Genomic DNA, 7,500 nt, shown 5'->3' with positions numbered 1-7,500 from the left:
AGCCGAGCCGAAAAAAGTTAAAGTACAAACGTGCAAGCATACTAACCTAACCCTAGGTAAGGCATGTCAGAGCGAAAGACAGTAAACTCGAATGAGCCAAGAAAGAGCGGCGTACGGTGCGGGGTCGGTCGGAGCGCACCCTTTTCTCGGTGTCTGGCGGGCGAGAGAGTGCTGCGTCGCCGGCATCGGCGTCGAAAGAAGCCGAGCCGAAAAAAGTTAAAGTACAAACGTGCAAGCATACTAACCTAACCCTAGGTAAGGCATGTCAGAGCAAAAGACAGTAAACTCGAATGAGCCAAGAAAGAGCGGCGTACGGTGCGGGGCCGGTCGGAGCGCACCCTTTTCTCGGTGGCTGGCGGGCGAGAGAGTGCTGCGTCGCCGGCATCGGCGTCGAAAGAAGCCGAGCCGAAAAAAGTTAAAGTACAAACGTGCAAGCATACTAACCTAACCCTAGGTAAGGCATGTCAGAGCGAAAGATAGTAAACTCGAATGAGCCAAGAAAGAGCGGCGTACGGTGCGGGGCCGGTCGGAGCGCACCCTTTTCTCGGTGGCTGGCGGGCGAGAGAGTGCTGCGTCGCCGGCATCGGCGTCGAAAGAAGCCGAGCCGAAAAAAGTTAAAGTACAAACGTGCAAGCATACTAACCTAACCCTAGGTAAGGCATGTCAGAGCGAAAGACAGTAAACTCGAATGAGCCAAGAAAGAGCGGCGTACGGTGCGGGGCCGGTCGGAGCGCACCCTTTTCTCGGTGGCTGGCGGGCGAGAGAGTGCTGCGTTGCCGGCATCGGCGTCGAAAGAAGCCGAGCCGAAAAAAGTTAAAGTACAAACGTGCAAGCATACTAACCTAACCCTAGGTAAGGTATGTTAGAGCGAAAGACAGTAAACTCGAATGAGCCAAGAAAGAGCGGCGTACGGTGCGGGGCCGGTCGGAGCGCACCCTTTTCTCGGTGGCTGGCGGGCGAGAGAGTGCTGCGTCGCCGGCATCGGCGTCGAAAGAAGCCGAGCCGAAAAAAGTTAAAGTACAAACGTGCAAGCATACTAACCTAACCCTAGGTAAGGCATGTCAGAGCGAAAGACAGTAAACTCGAATGAGCCAAGAAAGAGCGGCGTACGGTGCGGGGCCGGTCAGAGCGCACCCTTTTCTCGGTGGCTGGCGGGCGAGAGAGTGCTGCGTCGCCGGCATCGGCGTCGAAAGAAGCCGAGCCGAAAAAAGTTAAAGTACAAACGTGCAAGCATACTAACCTAACCCTAGGTAAGGCATGTCAGAGCGAAAGACAGTAAACTCGAATGAGCCAAGAAAGAGCGGCGTACGGTGCGGGGGCGGTCGGAGCGCACCCTTTTCTCGGTGGCTGGCGGGCGAGAGAGTGCTGCGTCGCCGGCATCGGCGTCGAAAGAAGCCGAGCCGAAAAAAGTTAAAGTACAAACGTGCAAGCACACTAACCTAACCCTAGGTAAGGCATGTCAGAGCGAAAGACAGTAAACTCGAATGAGCCAAGAAAGAGCGGCGTACGGTGCGGGGCCGGTCGGAGCGCACCCTTTTCTCGGTGGCTGGCGGGCGAGAGAGTGCTGCGTCGCCGGCATCGGCGTCGAAAGAAGCCTAGCCGAAAAAAGTTAAAGTACAAACGTGCAAGCATACTAACCTAACCCTAGGTAAGGCATGTCAGAGCGAAAGACAGTAAACTCGAATGAGCCAAGAGAGAGCGGCGTACGGTGCGGGGCCGGTCGGAGCGCACCCTTTTCTCGGTGGCTGGCGGGCGAGAGAGTGCTGCGTCGCCGGTATCGGCGTCGAAAGAAGCCGAGCCGAAAAAAGTTAAAGTACAAACGTGCAAGCATACTAACCTAACCCTAGGTAAGGCATGTCAGAGCGAAAGACAGTAAACTCGAATGAGCCAAGAAATAGCGGCGTACGGTGCGGGGCCGGTCGGAGAGCACCCTTTTCTCGGTGGCTGGCGGGCGAGAGAGTGCTGCGTCGCCGGCATCGGCGTCGAAAGAAGCCGAGCCGAAAAAAGTTAAAGTACAAACGTGCAAGCATACTAACCTAACCCTAGGTAAGGCATGTCAGAGCGAAAGACAGTAAACTCGAATGAGCCAAGAAAGAGCGGCGTACGGTGCGGGGTCGGTCGGAGCGCACCCTTTTCTCGGTGTCTGGCGGGCGAGAGAGTGCTGCGTCGCCGGCATCGGCGTCGAAAGAAGCCGAGCCGAAAAAAGTTAAAGTACAAACGTGCAAGCATACTAACCTAACCCTAGGTAAGGCATGTCAGAGCGAAAGACAGTAAACTCGAATGAGCCAAGAAAGAGCGGCGTACGGTGCGGGGCCGGTCGGAGCGCACCCTTTTCTCGGTGGCTGGCGGGCGAGAGAGTGCTGCGTCGCCGGCATCGGCGTCGAAAGAAGCCGAGCCGAAAAAAGTTAAAGTACAAACGTGCAAGCATACTAACCTAACCCTAGGTAAGGCATGTCAGAGCGAAAGATAGTAAACTCGAATGAGCCAAGAAAGAGCGGCGTACGGTGCGGGGCCGGTCGGAGCGCACCCTTTTCTCGGTGGCTGGCGGGCGAGAGAGTGCTGCTTCGCCGGCATCGGCGTCGAAAGAAGCCGAGCCGAAAAAAGTTAAAGTACAAACGTGCAAGCATACTAACCTAACCCTAGGTAAGGCATGTCAGAGCGAAAGACAGTAAACTCGAATGAGCCAAGAAAGAGCGTCGTACGGTGCGGGGCCGGTCGGAGCGCACCCTTTTCTCGGTGGCTGGCGGGCGAGAGAGTGCTGCGTTGCCGGCATCGGCGTCGAAAGAAGCCGAGCCGAAAAAAGTTAAAGTACAAACGTGCAAGCATACTAACCTAACCCTAGGTAAGGCATGTCAGAGCGAAAGACAGTAAACTCGAATGAGCCAAGAAAGAGCGGCGTACGGTGCGGGGCCGGTCGGAGCGCACTCTTTTCTCGGTGGCTGGCGAGCGAGAGAGTGCTGCGTCGCCGGCATCGGCGTCGAAAGAAGCCGAGCCGAAAAAAGTTAAAGTACAAACGTGCAAGCATACTAACCTAACCCTAGGTAAGGCATGTCAGAGCGAAAGACAGTAAACTCGAATGAGCCAAGAAAGAGCGGCGTACGGTGCGGGGCCGGTCGGAGCGCACCCTTTTCTCGGTGGCTGGCGGGCGAGAGAGTGCTGCGTCGCCGGCATCGGCGTCGAAAGAAGCCGAGCCGAAAAAAGTTAAAGTACAAACGTGCAAGCATACTAACCTAACCCTAGGTAAGGCATGTCAGAGCGAAAGACAGTAAACTCGAATGAGCCAAGAAAGAGCGGCGTACGGTGCGGGGCCGGTCGGAGCGCACCCTTTTCTCGGTGGCTGGCGGGCGAGAGAGTGCTGCGTCGCCGGCATCGGCGTCGAAAGAAGCCGAGCCGAAAAAAGTTAAAGTACAAACGTGCAAGCATACTAACCTAACCCTAGGTAAGGCATGTCAGAGCGAAAGATAGTAAACTCGAATGAGCCAAGAAAGAGCGGCGTACGGTGCGGGGCCGGTCGGAGCGCACCCTTTTCTCGGTGGCTGGCGGGCGAGAGAGTGCTGCGTCGCCGGCATCGGCGTCGAAAGAAGCCGAGCCGAAAAAAGTTAAAGTACAAACGTGCAAGCATACTAACCTAACCCTAGGTAAGGCATGTCAGAGCGAAAGACAGTAAACTCGAATGAGCCAAGAAAGAGCGGCGTACGGTGCGGGGCCGGTCGGAGCGCACCCTTTTCTCGGTGGCTGGCGGGCGAGAGAGTGCTGCGTTGCCGGCATCGGCGTCGAAAGAAGCCGAGCCGAAAAAAGTTAAAGTACAAACGTGCAAGCATACTAACCTAACCCTAGGTAAGGCATGTCAGAGCGAAAGACAGTAAACTCGAATGAGCCAAGAAAGAGCGGCGTACGGTGCGGGGCCGGTCGGAGCGCACCCTTTTCTCGGTGGCTGGCGGGCGAGAGAGTGCTGCGTCGCCGGCATCGGCGTCGAAAGAAGCCGAGCCGAAAAAAGTTAAAGTACAAACGTGCAAGCATACTAACCTAACCCTAGGTAAGGCATGTCAGAGCGAAAGACAGTAAACTCGAATGAGCCAAGAAAGAGCGGCGTACGGTGCGGGGCCGGTCGGAGCGCACCCTTTTCTCGGTGGCTGGCTGGCGAGAGAGTGCTGCGTCGCCGGCATCGGCGTCGAAAGAAGCCGAGCCGAAAAAAGTTAAAGTACAAACGTGCAAGCATACTAACCTAACCCTAGGTAAGGCATGTTAGAGCGAAAGACAGTAAACTCGAATGAGCCAAGAAAGAGCGGCGTACGGTGCGGGGCCGGTCGGAGCGCACCCTTTTCTCGGTGGCTGGCGGGCGAGAGAGTGCTGCGTCGCCGGCATCGGCGTCGAAAGAAGCCGAGCCGAAAAAAGTTAAAGTACAAACGTGCAAGCATACTAACCTAACCCTAGGTAAGGCATGTCAGAGCGAAAGACAGTAAACTCGAATGAGCCAAGAAAGAGCGGCGTACGGTGCGGGGCCGGTCGGAGCGCACCCTTTTCTCGGTGGCTGGCGGGCGAGAGAGTGCTGCGTTGCCGGCATCGGCGTCGAAAGAAGCCGAGCCTAAAAAAGTTAAAGTACAAACGTGCAAGCATACTAACCTAACCCTAGGTAAGGCATGTCAGAGCGAAAGACAGTAAACTCGAATGAGCCAAGAAAGAGCGGCGTACGGTGCGGGGCCGGTCGGAGCGCACCCTTTTCTCGGTGGCTGGCGGGCGAGAGAGTGCTGCGTCGCCGGCATCGGCGTCGAAAGAAGCCGAGCCGAAAAAAGTTAAAGTACAAACGTGCAAGCATACTAACCTAACCCTAGGTAAGGCATGTCAGAGCGAAAGACAGTAAACTCGAATGAGCCAAGAAAGAGCGGCGTACGGTGCGGGGCCGGTCGGAGCCCACCCTTTTCTCGGTGGCTGGCGGGCGAGAGAGTGCTGCGTCGCCGGCATCGGCGTCGAAAGAAGCCGAGCCGAAAAAAGTTAAAGTACAAACGTGCAAGCATACTAACCTAACCCTAGGTAAGGCATGTCAGAGCGAAAGACAGTAAACTCGAATGAGCCAAGAAAGAGCGGCGTACGGTGCGGGGCCGGTCGGAGCGCACCCTTTTCTCGGTGGCTGGCGGGCGAGAGAGTGCTGCGTCGCCGGCATCGGCGTCGAAAGAAGCCGAGCCGAAAAAAGTTAAAGTACAAACGTGCAAGCATACTAACCTAACCCTAGGTAAGGCATGTCAGAGCGTAAGATAGTAAACTCGAATGAGCCAAGAAAGAGCGGCGTACGGTGCGGGGCCGGTCGGAGCGCACCCTTTTCTCGGTGGCTGGCGGGCGAGAGAGTGCTGCGTCGCCGGCATCGGCGTCGAAAGAAGCCGAGCCGAAAAAAGTTAAAGTACAAACGTGCAAGCATACTAACCTAACCCTAGGTAAGGCATGTCAGAGCGAAAGACAGTAAACTCGAATGAGCCAAGAAAGAGCGGCGTACGGTGCGGGGCCGGTCGGAGCCCACCCTTTTCTCGGTGGCTGGCGGGCGAGAGAGTGCTGCGTCGCCGGCATCGGCGTCGAAAGAAGCCGAGCCGAAAAAAGTTAAAGTACAAACGTGCAAGCATACTAACCTAACCCTAGGTAAGGCATGTCAGAGCGAAAGACAGTAAACTCGAATGAGCCAAGAAAGAGCGGCGTACGGTGCGGGGCCGGTCGGAGCGCACCCTTTTCTCGGTGGCTGGCGGGCGAGAGAGTGCTGCGTCGCCGGCATCGGCGTCGAAAGAAGCCGAGCCGAAAAAAGTTAAAGTACAAACGTGCAAGCATACTAACCTAACCCTAGGTAAGGCATGTCAGAGCGTAAGATAGTAAACTCGAATGAGCCAAGAAAGAGCGGCGTACGGTGCGGGGCCGGTCGGAGCGCACCCTTTTCTCGGTGGCTGGCGGGCGAGAGAGTGCTGCGTCGCCGGCATCGGCGTCGAAAGAAGCCGAGCCGAAAAAAGTTAAAGTACAAACGTGCAAGCATACTAACCTAACCCTAGGTAAGGCATGTCAGAGCGAAAGACAGTAAACTCGAATGAGCCAAGAAAGAGCGGCGTACGGTGCGGGGCCGGTCGGAGCGCACCCTTTTCTCGGTGGCTGGCGGGCGAGAGAGTGCTGCGTCGCCGGCATCGGTGTCGAAAGAAGCCGAGCCGAAAAAAGTTAAAGTACAAACGTGCAAGCATACTAACCTAACCCTAGGTAAGGCATGTCAGAGCGAAAGACAGTAAACTCGAATGAGCCAAGAAAGAGCGGCGTACGGTGCGGGGCCGGTCGGAGCGCACCCTTTTCTCGGTGGCTGGCGGGCGAGAGAGTGCTGCGTCGCCGGCATCGGCGTCGAAAGAAGCCGAGCCGAAAAAAGTTAAAGTACAAACGTGCAAGCATACTAACCTAACCCTAGGTAAGGCATGTCAGAGCGAAAGACAGTAAACTCGAATGAGCCAAGAAAGAGCGGCGTACGGTGCGGGGCCGGTCGGAGCGCACCCTTCTCTCGGTGGCTGGCGGGCGAGAGAGTGCTGCGTTGCCGGCATCGGCGTCGAAAGAAGCCGAGCCGAAAAAAGTTAAAGTACAAACGTGCAAGCATACTAACCTAACCCTAGGTAAGGCATGTCAGAGCGTAAGATAGTAAACTCGAATGAGCCAAGAAAGAGCGGCGTACGGTGCGGGGCCGGTCGGAGCGCACCCTTTTCTCGGTGGCTGGCGGGCGAGAGAGTGCTGCGTCGCCGGCATCGGCGTCGAAAGAAGCCGAGCCGAAAAAAGTTAAAGTACAAACGTGCAAGCATACTAACCTAACCCTAGGTAAGGCATGTCAGAGCGAAAGACAGTAAACTCGAATGAGCCAAGAAAGAGCGGCGTACGGTGCGGGGCCGGTCGGAGCGCACCCTTTTCTCGGTGGCTGGCGGGCGAGAGAGTGCTGCGTCGCCGGCATCGGCGTCGAAAGAAGCCGAGCCGAAAAAAGTTAAAGTACAAACGTGCAAGCATACTAACCTAACCCTAGGTAAGGCATGTCAGAGCGAAAGACAGTAAACTCGAATGAGCCAAGAAAGAGCGGCGTACGGTGCGGGGCCGGTCGGAGCGCACCCTTTTCTCGGTGGCTGGCGGGCGAGAGAGTGCTGCGTCGCCGGCATCGGCGTCGAAAGAAGCCGAGCCGAAAAAAGTTAAAGTACAAACGTGCAAGCATACTAACCTAACCCTAGGTAAGGCATGTCAGAGAGAAAGACAGTAAACTCGAATGAGCCAAGAAAGAGCGGCGTACGGTGCGGGGCCGGTCGGAGCGCACCCTTTTCTCGGTGGCTGGCGGGCGAGAGAGTGCTGCGTCGCCGGCATCGGCGTCGAAAGAAGCCGAGCCGAAAAAAGTTAAAGTACAAACGCGCAAGCATACTAACCTAACCCTAGGTAAGGCATGTTGGAGCGAAAGACAGTAAACTCGAATGAGCCAAGAAAGAGCGGCGTACGGTGCGGGGCCGGTCGGAGCGC

This window comes from Styela clava, chromosome 13 (assembly GCF_964204865.1).
Source record: "Styela clava chromosome 13, kaStyClav1.hap1.2, whole genome shotgun sequence".
Classification (NCBI taxonomy): Eukaryota; Metazoa; Chordata; class Ascidiacea; order Stolidobranchia; family Styelidae; genus Styela; species Styela clava.
Note: the sequence above shows the minus strand (reverse complement) of the source record.